Below are 14399 nucleotides of genomic sequence, written 5' to 3' on the forward strand. Positions count from 1 at the left end.
GTATACAACAGCCTCTACCATCGCTACAGTGCAACTTCTACAAAATAAAGCATTCCATGCTGCACTGGTACTCTGTCGATCTGATCAAATCATTGAAGCACCCAAATAAGCTCCCTGGCTGCCTATCAAAGACTGTAAGGCCTTTAAAACCCTCTTCATTGCCATCTGCTGCATATATAAAGAAGCCCACCTTTATCTGAACAACAGCATCACCAAGAGACATCACTCACGTTCCCACCACTCATCTAACCATACCTCCTTGGTTACACCCCGATTCAAGCATGCCATATCAGGCGGAGTGAGCTTCAAGGTCACAGCGCCCACTCTCTGGAACTCACTGCATCCCCACATCAGAAATAAGGCCCCCTATCATGTCTTCAAAAAACTTGTGAAAACATGTCTGTTTGATAAATATGACTAACTATGCCGTTTTATGTCTCACCACTTTACCTGTATGTTTATTTGATACTTACTGTTTTTCGGTCCTAACGTTGTGATACCTGTGGGTTTTGGGTTTTACATAAATGCAATAAATAATGATAATAATAATAATAATAATAATAATAATAATAATAATAATAATAATAATAATAATAATAATAAGTCTTCCGACACCATATTAACTCTCAGTGGCCTTGTCATGTTGGGTTCTTGATTGTGGATAAAAAAATCAATTGCAAGGTTTACGAATTGCTATTATGCCGCTCTATGATATGTATGGTGATTATATATCACCCATACATGTGTAAGAATCCTTAGTTTAACTTTGGCTGTGCTACTGCCAATATACACCAAGTTGCAGGGAAGCCTTAATGCATATATAATGTCATGCAGTTACTACTATCACAGTGTTGGTATCACCATGATTCCTCATGTGACATGGAAAACGCTCACATAAAAAAAAATATGAGAAGCTTTGTTAGATCCCGGTTGGACGCAACCATGAGGAAACCATAGGGGTTAGTTCTGGAGCTATGATTAAAATGTATAATATATATGAATCCAAAAGGAGACAGTACTAACCTCTCCATGGACATATGAACATCAAATTACTGCAAATATCAAATAATATACAGGGATACATATTTAACAAAGTGTCATCATTACTACAATCTTAGAATCAATGAGCCCTGTGTTGCCAACGCGTTCTCGACCCTAAAGAAGGCATGACCCAAACCCAGTAGTCATTTCAAGCATGAACATTACTCAATACTGGACCAGGAATGTGTGTGTGTATGTATAAGTTCATGTTTAATCATCACTATATTCAGGGTTTTTTTCTAGTTGGTTTAGCTAATATGTGGTACCATGCAGAGCACTCTGTTTAGGGAGCTTCCATTGTTGTTTTCATTTGGATTCACTTTGTTATGTTTTTTTGTGGTCGTTTTTTTGTGCATTTTTAAAGCGCTCACACAGCCTGGGGCATTGAGGTGCTGTTACAGGAATACGTCTTAGTTGCGTATTTATAATGCGCTTAATACCAAGAGGTTTCCAAGCGCGGACCGGGGCTCGAACCTGTGTTGCTTTGTGTCGTATTGTTTCCAGGGCGAGCACGTTGCCGCTGAGCTATCCTCCCAAAACGTGTACGTGTCATATATACTGGCGAACTTCAGGGGTTTTTCGGTTTTACTTTGAACCATAATAGCACGGTTGAAAAGTTTTTTTAGTAAAGTGTTGTTGGGTATTTTGTGGAGATTTGGGGCCTGACGGTATTTTATTACCGCCGAAAAATAACTTAGCAATAATCACTCTTTGTATTCAGATTTGGCCATGTGCAACAATAATACAGTGGACATGCATTATTTCAGCACCCAGACATGCATATTTGGTATACGTGGTTGGTATGCGTGGTTGGTGGTATTTTGGTGAGCATAATTCCCTCGTTTTATTTGTGGCCCCAATGTCCAGAATCCCTTATCTTTGCTTAGATTTTTCGTGTAATCACTAGAGAGACCTCAGACCTACATTTTAGGAATACCACATTTTCAGTGTTAGTGTTAGTGTGCCACCATGGGCGATCTCACTGACTTATTTACGACAGAGAGCTATATGTGGTAATTTTGTGGTAATTTCCACTACCTTATATACGGTAGGGAACTATGTTCAGAGAGTCCCTCTTCCCGTTGGCTCATGTACCTCCAACGAGCTATGCTACAAACAATCACTCTCAACTCTCCATACTGAATATGATCATGCACACATCTGTCTTAAAATGACAATTGCATTGTTTAAAAATCTCCCCTCATCATCAGCACTGTATTGGTAAATAGAAGACACACCACCCGTCTGCTTTCAAATATTTTTCTGTATTATAAAAGTTGCATTTAAACACGATCTCACTCTTTACAGAAATAAATAAAACAGCACATTAACAGCATTGTCTTTAATACACTGAAAAAAAACTGGCGGAGAACAGAACACCATTTGCAACATTAACGTGTGATTAAGGCACCGGAATCTCCTTTCCTACTCTGACTGAACATTCTCGTCTCGTACACACTCAGCTCCCACACTTATGTAATTACCTTATCTGTTCAGAGTTTTCTTCAGCTGTTCTCTTTCTGAATGTGGCTCCCTTGAAGATTAACCCCAGTAAAAAGGATTGCCTTTCCTTCTCAAACCGGGGTCATTGCCTGGAATTCTCAGCTTTTGCAGATAGGAATGCTCCAACCAGGAAAAAATAGGTCCTTCTCCCGGCTCTGCCAAATCTTGACTGCCCTTCTCTCTCCTCAAACTCCCCCCAGCAAAACCCTGATCACTCCCTCTGGCACGATACTTGCTATGACACTGCTCCAATCAGAATCAATCATGCCATCTCCTCCTTCTCTACACAATGGCTCATTTTTATAGTAATACTTTGTAACCAACTGATTTCCTGTTCTTTCGAGCTCTTTTGCTTCCTGTAATTATGTGGACAGGGCAGCAGAGAGGAGAAAAAAAAAAATGGATGTGCGTTTAAAAGTTCACTTTCAGAATAGGCCTAATTCTGCAGTGGAGACACATTTTTATTAGTGGATTATGTTTCATTAGTCAGGTTAGTTATAAGTAATGTTAGTTATTATTTTCAAATGTGTCTCTCGCACCATAGGCATTTCAGGTGAAAAATAGTGTGCATTTTTGAATGTGCACGTGTGCTTTTAACTGTAAAAATAGATTTGCATCTTATATGTTAAAATCGTTTTTGACTGAATAGCCTGTCTTTCCTTGTTAATCTGGTAACACATATAGCAATGCACCGCACCCTTGTGGTGGTGCTGCAAAAAAAAAAATGTTGCTACCTGTGCAGTAGTGCTGTACTCTGTGCTGTAACACGCCAAATATCCTTACAGTGTACAGGTTTTTGGTAGGGCAACTTAACCATAACGTTCCCTGACAACGTTTTTTTGAGTGAATTTTACAGGTTTTTAGTATGTTATTTTATGTATAACGTCTCGTTAATAAAGAAATCTTGTACTGAATGTCACTGCTGTAAACGTAGGTTTGAAAACAGGACACAACCTGTAATGTATTGGTCAAACCAAATGTTGATTATCTGATTTATCAAACCACCCCACTTCAAAAGTAAATTGTGCTATTTTCACTAACACATATTGACACACTGTTTTCCCTTGGAAAGTATATTTGGTTTAGATTTAGGGCCTGATTTACACAAATGTGTTAACATGGGGAGGCCCCTTTGAAAACATTTCTGTAAATCAGGCACTTAGTTTGCAATGCACAACGTGTACACAGGGAATTGTACCTGATAATCTTAACATGTATTGTCACCTTCCCTTATCTCAGGCAGAAAAGAGAGGTCCTGCTGCTTGTCTATCTGGTGCACTTAAAATCAAAATAGACAGACCACCCACTGCATTGTCGTTTGAAATTGTCAGAAAATTTCCAAGGTGAATCAGTAATAGACAGGCGATGAAACAAGCATACTGTGCACTAAAAGCATAAAAGACACCACTCGCAAAATTAAAAATGCACTGCATTCCTTCAGCAACAGGAGATGGCAGAGGTTTTGACCTCTTAAGAATAGCCGTCCATCAGCTAATGGACTCAAGCAGAGTAAGTGCCTTCATGCTTCAGAAGGAAACGTCAGATCAGCTTTTAACTATGTCTGCCCTACAAGCAAATGTGGGATCCGCATTCATTTTTGTCCTGGTGTTTTTCTTTTTTTCCCCCACACAGTGATCATCCACCACACTTAAATTATATTATGTGTGGTTTTCCATCAGTGTGTGACTTTGTATGTTTATGTGAGGTAGAGCGAGGGCACACGCCATTATTACATAATCTGTCACCCCAGCACCTCTGCTTCACAAATACGAGAGCATCTCCTAACATGTGTGATTATGAAGCGCCTCTAAAAAGAAGGAAGACATGCGAATCCTTGAGAGATATCGGGACATGGGGTGTTCAATTTGGAATCCATTTGGTTGATGCATCACAAGGAACATTGGGACTGCACTGATGTCTCTGCCATTGATCCTGTCGTTGGCAAAAAGAGTCAAATTAGCATAGAGTACTGCTTGCATATCAATGGGGTGTTTCCGAGTTCATCTAAAATGAACACAATTATGTTTGCATTTGTCAGAGCAAACTTCAGTGCAAAACACACAGACGTCCTGCAAATGAGGGACGCATGGGAAGCTGCACTGCAGGGTAAATATATGTTTCCACATTTGACTGCTTGTTGGTGGGGATATCAAAAGGAGGAAAGAGACACTGCATGTTTCTCTACAACTTGCTGCTGTTTAATGGTGACACACAGAAAAAGAACGAATCGTCACTACTTTCTCCTCCTGTGAGATGGAACTTTAGGTAAGACATGCACATGGTGCTTAATGTCATACAAGCAATTTGGAGTAATTCATTTTGACGTGGCAAGGACTTGACCACTGCACAGCAATGGGACAGTAAAGGCATTATTGTGGCAATAAGACCCGAGGCGGCGGGCCAATACTGCCCCAGGTGATGCCCCCGGGGCCGTAGTTACAGGCCTGAGCGTAGCGCGGGCCTTAACGAAGCCATGAGGAAGCTTGGAGCGGGGATTGCCCCGTTTTGAGCTTCCTCATTGGCTGAGGGGCTGCCACGCCCCACGCCGGGAACAGAGTAGCCGGCACGCACAGCGTAAAAGGGAATACCGTGTGGTATGGCTCGCAAATGAGCCAATCACCACGGAGTATTCCCGTTGCGCCGCGCGTGCCGGGTGCTAATGTATTGTAATCCTTGACAATGAGACAAGCTATTGGGCACTTGAACTCAATCCTTGGCAATGCAAGAGGAAAGTGAGCTCAGTTGATGGTGATTATTGATGATCGGCTAACGGCCTCGGCGGTGTTGGCAATTCCTGGCTACAGGGCAATCTCCTGGACATATTATGACAATTCTCTGGAGATATTGTAGCGGGAAAACAGGTGCTATAAGAACATTCACCAAACTGTCAAAACGATCTGTAAAGATATTTAAAACACAGTGAACATGTTTACACAATGTTCTCATAGAATGACAATGTTAGTGTCTTACTACAGTTTATTAGACGTCGGATTGCATACAAAACGAAATCTTTATGATTTAATGTAAAGTAAAAATACAAGTGTTGCATAGAGTGGAAACCGTAATCCAGATGCTGTTATTGCATAGGTCAAATAATACATATTAACCATCTGATATGTGTAGGTTACCGACAATTAGGAAAACATCTAAATTTCAATCCTAGGCTAAGGAGTAAGGGCCTGTGTACTTGATGACAATCATTGGCAAGGGCAAATGTACTGCCAATGTAATGGTATTTGTTGGCAAAGGCGCAAGAAGTCGGACGTTAATGACAATTCTTAGTAATAGTGTAAATACATGAGGACTTCGTGGCACTCCTTGGCAATGGTGAAGGTACTTATAATTTCATGGCATTCCTTTGCATTGAACCAAGCAGCTATGGAGTTCTTGTAAAGTGTCAACCATTGTATAATTGTATATGCACTGATGGCTTTTTTTTGTCAATTGTCAATTGGGTGCCCTTCTGTGACTTTGATGACGATTCTTGGTGACCAGAATGGTACCTGAAAAGTTGATGTCTGTCCGTGCTTATAAAGAAGGTGCCTGGGCACTTACAAAACATCCTTGGGTAATATATGAAGAACTAGTTGCTTTATGACAATCCTTGTCATGAAGGCAGCTACTGTGAATTATTGTAAATCCTTAGCAGGTAGGTCAGAATCTGGCGCTCTATGGGACTCCTTGGTCGTGATCTAGCTACCTGAGAACTTGCTGTTAATCCTTGCTAATGAGGCACACACTTTATTTGGGTGTCTGCTTGCAATCCTTGGCAATGTGGCATGAATTGGGCATGTGCTTGTCATGGCACCCCCTGGGGTTTGGCATGCAGGAAGGCATGCAATCGTAATGATTGTCATTGGAATGGATACCTGGGGAGTTTGCTGGCATGCCTTGGCTAGAAATGCTCACTAGCAGTCCTTGGCAATAGGGCAAACAGCAGGGCATTTATTGTCAATCGGTGGTGATTGAGAAAGTACCTGGGCACTTGATAGCAAACCTTGGCAATGCGAAAACTGCTGGGCATTTCATGGCACTCCTTGGCAACAGTTCACTTTCGGGTAATCCTTTGCAAAGGGATATGTACTTGATGACTGGATGAACATTCTTATCAATGAAAAATGTCCTGAAAATTACATAGACTTGCTTGACAAAGGCAACTGATGGCAATTCTTGTCAAACAGGCATGCATTGGTAATTTCGTTGTAGTCAACAGTAAAGGGGAAAGCAGGTGATTGTTTGATTGCAATGGTTGCGACAGGGAAGAGATTATGGGCATTTGATTGAATGTATTGGAATGTGGAAAGGGACTGGGGATTGGATTGAGAGCCTTGACAATGGGACATACATCAGGACACTTAATGGCAATCAATAGTAAAAGTGTGCATTTCTGGTCATGTATATCCTTGAAATTGGGCAAGTCCTGGGAATTTCCTACACATCTTTGGCAATGGGTCAACCTTTGGTAATGGGGCAAAGATCTGGCTATGTTGGATAATTATTGTCAATGGGCACGTGTCTGGGCATTTGACTACAATACCTAAAATTTTATCTCTCGCCATGGTAACTGAATAAGCCATTCTTGGTGAAGGGACGAACATTCTGAATTATTTGATGATCGGGCACCATCTTTTATTTTGAAAGAAAATCCTTAGTGATGAGTAGGTTTGCGATTACTGTATGGGTATCCCTGGCAAAAGTGTAGGTACTGGGCAATTTATGGCAATGTTACACACATTTGGGCATTTGATGGCAATACTTTACAATTTCATAAACACCTGGACATTTGATGGAAACCATGACCATTGAAAATTAATTAGATGTTTAATGGAAATAATGTCAGATGCTTACATTCCTAAGCGGTTGATTGGAATCCTTTGCTATGGAGAAAGTTCTTGAGCATTCAATGGCAATGATTGGCAATTGGTCAATACTAGGCAACAGTTAACCATCATTGGTAATACGACTCATAGCCAAGCATGTTCAGGTAATCTAGGGAAGTGGAATGCATTGCATGCCATAGGTATGTCATTTCAATTATGTTGGAATATGATCACCTAATTTCAATCCTTGAAAATGAGGCAGGTAATTCATGGCAATTGTTGGCATTTCAGTGTAGATAGGAGAATCTTAATGGTTAGGTTTGACAATGAGGAAACTACTTTGTCAATTAATGGACAGGTTTTGCGATGAGATCATTACTTGGCAACTTGATGATAATCCTTTGCAATGAGTACAGTACCTGATCACTTAAAGGCAAACCTTGACACCAGGCACAGTATCTGTTTACTCTACAGCAATGCCTCGCATCTCACGTACAAGGACTGTTGGTGTCAGTACTTGGTCAAGGGCCATACTTTTGGGAATTTGATAGTAGTAATTGGCAATGCAGAAATTACATCAGCTCTTGAGCCTTGGCCATGTTGCAAACATCTAGGTAGTTGATGGCAATTACTGACAATTCGACACAATCATATAATTGTTCCTGGCAACACTTCAAATCCTTTATTTTCAATAACCAATGAAATTACAAAAGAGAACAATCCATAGGGAAATCAGGGTGGAACCTAACATAAAGGAGAGATTAAAGCCTGAATTGCTAGGTCACCGACATTCTTCACACAGGCAAAAGCAACCTACACATGTGTAGGACTCTTTGAACATCATCAGTGAGCTAGGGATTGGCAGGCTTAGTACCTGGGTACTTACTGACAATCCTCTCCAAATGTGGACAATTTCCGGCATTTCATGCCAATATAAGATGGGTAAATACCTGAATATTTAGTGTAAAATATTGGTTGTGTTGCATGTACATAGGCAGTTGATAGCAACACTAGGCAGCTGAGAAACCGTGTGTATAGTTAACAGTAATATTTGCTCAAAGGGCAAGTAGCTGGGCCTTTCATGGCAATCCCTGGCAAAGGACCAATTCCTGGGAGGTTGATGCCATCAAATCAGGTCAGATGATGGCAATGATAATGCTTTTCACAAAAGCAATCAGGGAAACCTGTTCACAACACTATTAACATCTTAGTCACCAAAGCTGTGTATTGTAACACACACGGGTTACACAAGGAAACAAAATGTGGATGCTGTGGTTCAATCCAAATCAGCTAATATACCTCTGTTCCTAAAAAGATGTACTCAACTCTCCCTTGGACCAACAATGACCCTAGGTAGTGGTGTTGTGAAACACATATATCAAGCTTCCTTATGTAATAATTACCTTGCCATATCTCATGTTACTTTCACGTAGCGGGGTGTGAGTTTAGCCATTTCTTTCAAAGGCTCCTCCTCCCCCTATATCAGTATTTTATCTTGCTCAGCATGGATGGGATTTGCCGTTTCCTGTTAGCCACCACTATCACTAAAGTTCTCCTTTCTTCTAGTGTGTTGTTCTACATGCTGGTTTTGTTAGTCTACCCATCCCCATTGTGTCTCTCCCCCTATGTGTCTATGTTGAGTACATATATGAAATTGATCATCTCCCCGAAGATCAATTAAAATGTTTGGCTCAAAAATCCTTTCTCACCTTAAAAGAACTAAACCCTCCATTGCATGTATTCAAGAGTCCCATTTGTATAATTTAGAAGGGCTAAATTCCAGCGCCACTGGGTTGGTCAAGTCTTCTCAAGCGCAGCTAATGGGAAGAAAAATTGTGCCATTGCCTTAATTAGTAAGAAATTTAATTGTCAAGTATTAGCAAATGAATCGGATGATATAGGTAGATGGGTGATGGTCAAACATTTGGTTGATTCCATTGAATTCACTATCCTAAATGTTTATGGTCGTACATTGTCAGATCCCTCTTTCTGGGTACAACTTAAAAACCACATATTTCTTTCTAACCCCAATAATTTGATTGTGTGTGCTGATTGTAATGAGATCATATACCCTTACCTGGATAGAAAACCTGATGTACGATATAAACATGCAAATTCACATATACAATTTACTAAATTTATTTCTGAATTAAGTCTTATAGATACTTGGCGTATTACTCACTCTCTGATTTAGATTTCACCTTCTTCTCTAGTCCTCACAAAACCATATCTAGATTAGATTATATATTTGTTTTTAAACCCCTTGTAAGTTCTATAATTGAAGGCAGAATTGATTGAATAGCATTATCGGATCATTATGGGATCATGCCCCTTTCCATTTACAGATATCTCGTCCATAAAAGTCATGGACCCCCAATAGATGGAGGTTTAACTCAGCCCTGCTCAAGTATGAGACATTTACTTCCTTTATATCACATTAGTAACCCGGCGAGAGCGAAGCAGAATGCAACAAGCATTCTGATTGGCTCTCGCCAGGTCCCTACCCGGCCGGGAATCCCTCCATCGGGATTCCACGGCCTTTGTCCCCCCCTGGCGGGGGACGTGGCAGCCCCTCAGCCAATGAGGTGGCTCGAAGCGGGGCCATCCCCGCTCCAAGCCTCCCCACGCCTGAGAGGCTGCCTTCGCCCCCCGCTGGGGACTCGGGTAAGCCTTTTTTTATTTTTTTAAATCCCTTCCCTCCCTCCCACCGGCCCCCCCAACTTACCTTCTTGGTCCTATGTCCCCGGCGGGGCACGAGGGAAGCCTCCAGCCGTGTGGAGACTCGGAGCAGGTACTTTTTTATTTTTTTCGTCCCACTCCCTCCCTCCCAACCCCACTTACCTTCTTTTTATCCTTTTTCGGGAGCGGACGCGCTGGGAACACTCGTGTTCCCAGCGCGTCTGCTCCTGATGGCCGCCATGGAAAGGGAAAACAGACTCCGTTTTCCCTTTCCATGGCGGTGGCCATTTTATTCTTTTTTTTTTCTCCCGAAACGCTGCAGTGCCGAAACACGGCAGTGTTTCGGGACAAAATAAAAAGCTTTTAGTGCCCCGGTCACGCAATTTTTGCGTGCCGGGGTACTAATAGCAATAGAACCCTCGCGTCGGGGGCACTACCGTCCCAGGTAATGCCCCGTGGCCTTTGGTAAGGTCCTCGCTTCGCTCAGGTCCTTACCTATAGGCCCCTGGGCATTACCTGGGATGGTAATGCCCCGACGCTCGGGTTCTATTGCTTAAATAACATAATCATTACTTTTCACAAAACCTAAAACAAGGTACCTCAGTCTCTAATAATTGGGACTGCTATAAAGCGGTCCTGCAAGGACACATTATTTCCTTTGTAGCAAGCAAAAAGAAAGCGCTCAAGCTAGAGTCCGAAAACATTCAACTCAAAGTTCATGAATCTCGTTTTACTCGCACTAGCTCGGAAACACTCCTCATCAAACTTATATTTCAGTATAATAAAATAGTCACCCAATATTCTTGTGATAATCTCCTGAAATATAAAGCAAACATCTACCAGCTCTAACAGATCAAGTAAGTCGTTGGCATCATACTTGAACATTAAAAAAAGGGAAAGCTAAGATTGCAGTTATCAAGGATAACATTGGTGATAGAAAGTTTTCAGATAAGGAAATTGTTAATGTTTGATTCTGATTTCTGTAAAAAAATATATACATCAGAAATAGCCTCTAATAATCAGTCTACAAAAAAAAATTCTGGAGACCACTCCTCTTTCTACATACCCAATAGTCAATCATCAATCGTTCAATGCTCCTATTTCCTCCAGCAAAATTCAGAAAGCCATCAAATACCTTAAAAAAGGTAAAACCCCTGAACCAGATGGATACTCTAGTGATTTTTACACATTTATAAAAGATATTAGTGTACCTAAACTCAAAGAATTGTTCTCTCAATTTACTCAAAATACTCGAAGATCATTTTTAGAAGCTATGCTTATAGTATTCCCCAAGAACCCAAGCTCCCCCCATGCTATAGACCCATCTCCTTTATTAATACGGATTGCAAAATCTTTAAGATTCTAGCCAGCAGACTTTTACCGGTATTGCCCAAACTTAATAAACAAGATAGGTAGGTTACATTAAAGGTAGTCTCTACGCCTCTAATATAAGATTGATTTTAAATTCCATATATAATATTAGAAATTCCAATGACTAATTTGCAGTGGTTGCCCTTGATGCGTAGAAAGCATTCAATAGAGTTGAATGGAGGTTTATGTTTGAAGCCCTTAAATGGCATGGTCTTGAAACCCCATTTTTAACAATGGTCAAAGTGCTCCATTCCAATCCAGTGACATCTATATTTATTAATGGTCACATATCCCCACATGTTCCCCTATTCAGAGGTAATCGCCAAGGTTGTCCTCTTTCTCCACTCCTATTTATTTTAGCCCTAGAACCATTTTTAGAAAAAATCAGACAAAATATGAATATTAAAGGCATTATTTATAAAACATACACATTAAACTAGCAGCATATGATGATGACATCCTATTGCTACTTATAGATCCTAGTTCCTCTCTACCACACATCATAGATTTGATCTCACAGTTCTCAGCTGACTCAGGATATAAACTAAATGCTGATAAGTCTGAAATTCTGCCCCTCAATATGCATTGCACCAAACATCACATATTAACCACAGGTATGAAATGGTGTCCAAATGGTTTTAAATATCTGGGAATCCATATCTCATCCTCTATTAAAGACATTGTTAAACTAAATATGACCTCTCTTTTATCAAAAATTGATGAAATCACCAGTTCCTGGTCCACTTTATACCCTTCATGGTGGGGCAGATTGGAATCCATTAAGATGATGATTACACCTATTATTTTATATATATATTATATACGCTACATGTTCCTCTTCCCTCCTCTTTTGTGAAGTCTATTGAATCTAAGCTAGCCAAATTCCTTTGGGGGGAAAATAAACGAAGATTGTCTCTTAAACTCAAATTATCACGGGAAGCTGTCAGAGTGTAACACCCCTGGAGTATCACAAAACTCCTTCCTAGCCAAGAAGCCACATGAAATTGACTCCTCCCACCTTGGTTGGCACAGGATCCCGATCTGGATAATTACAGTTACCACAAGGCAGCCACATGGTGACGGAGGATTAGGGAGAGGTTGTGGATAGGTAGGGGGTGTTAGGGTAACCATATAGAAGGTAATGGGAACTTGCTTCAGGATGGTGGATAAGGAAAGAAAGGGGAAAAAACATGCATAACACATTTCTTGCATAACATACCCTTTGCCCTGCCTGACTCTGAATCCTTCTTAATTAGGATTCTACTTGTCTCATAATCTCCTAGAAACTCCTGTCATAGCAACTAACATCAGTACATGGAACATGATAAATGGCCATGGATCTCATGTAGGAACAACATAAACATATGCAACATGGATCTAAACCCAGCACTATACATGAACTGAGTGTGCAGTGAATACCACCATACCTCCTACTGGCATTGATCAGGAAGCACTTGTGTGCTGTCTGAAATGGAATGAGTTCACAAAATAGACAAACATGCAAGCAGCCATGAACAATTGCAGTCTGACCTTCAGCTTTCTCTGCCTGAGAGTCAACTATAGTGAGCTATGATGAACATGCAAATAACACTTAGAAAACCTGTCTAACACAGCGATAGCATTAGAAGAGACTCATGTCCATCGTCTTTCACCATGGTGTTGCGGCTCAATATGCCCGCACCCGAACTTAAATGAAATGCAGAAAACACAAATGAACACAACTCGCACTTAACTGAGGCCCGTTGACAGTTGAAGAAGGGAACATCCTTCAGAGGTGGAGCATGGACATGGGAAACATCAGTGTGCCAATGAATAATTCCCACCAGAGGGACAAACTACACACCGTCACCGCCAGGCCCATAGAGGCACTCCAACTACTGACATGTCAGCCCCTGCCTCCTCCAACCCGTGCCTGCATACAAAATCACCAACAAGCAGCACGGGCTGTGGAGAGGCTTAAGTGCAGATCATAATGACACGCACCTGACTTCAACGAACAAGAGGTTCATGGGCAACATAGCTTTCCAGTCATTTTTGTGCTGGCAGTTCCTCTTAGCTGCTGTTTTAAAATCACCAGAGCCTTTTTCCTCACAAGGAGTTGGGTTCCCAGATTATAGGAATGATCATATTGTCTTTGTTTTAAAGCAGGTTCAACTGTGGTTCACCCTTGCATATTCAGAGGATGTATCCCAATGGATGTGCCTAGAGAGAGCAATGGTATCCCCCCTAAATCTAGCTGACTGCTTCCTTATTAAAGCCAAAATAAGATTTATAAAGTTTACAACCACCTTTTTATCTTTGCGCTACTTAAGAAGATATCTATTCCCCTGTAATTCAGAGTAATTTCAATATATTTCACCATACATATGATTTAATCCTTTAATCAGAATCAAAAATAAATCACGTTGTGGAGGCTCTCTCTGGGCATTAGATATCTTGATCAACTGATTGTTCTTGGTACTCCAATTGATTTTGCTATGTTTATGGACAATGACCTGGGAAGTCAGGTGCCCCCCAATAGGGACTTGTAAACACCAGCACCGTTGCTGATGGTGCCGGTGCTACCAAGGCAACTCTGCCTTCCGGGCACCAACCTCACCAAACTTTGCAAAATATTTATATTGCCCCCTTGCATTGATTCTGCAAAATCTGATGAGGTTTTGTCTGGGGGGGGGGGAGTTACAGAAGGGTTCCAAAATGTGTGGTTTTCCTCATAGACGTAAAAGGGAAAAAAAGATTTGCTCATGCCTACAGCCCACACTGCTAGACGGATTTTCACCAAATTTGTGACAGACATGGAAGCTTGGTCCCGAAAGTGTGCTTTTGTAAATTTGTTGTAAATCTGCCCTGCAGTTTTTTAAAAAGTGGCAAAAAATGTGGTAAAACAAATGTGTGATATCTGGGTTCAGTCCGCAGACTCACTTCCCTACTCACTCCAAGGAAAGGCCTCTTGGCCAATTAGGGGGTGACATAATATCCCTGGGC

Source organism: Ambystoma mexicanum, chromosome 6q, assembly GCF_040938575.1.
Source record: "Ambystoma mexicanum isolate Mex_15411 chromosome 6q, UKY_AmexF1_1, whole genome shotgun sequence".
NCBI lineage: Eukaryota > Metazoa > Chordata > Amphibia > Caudata > Ambystomatidae > Ambystoma > Ambystoma mexicanum.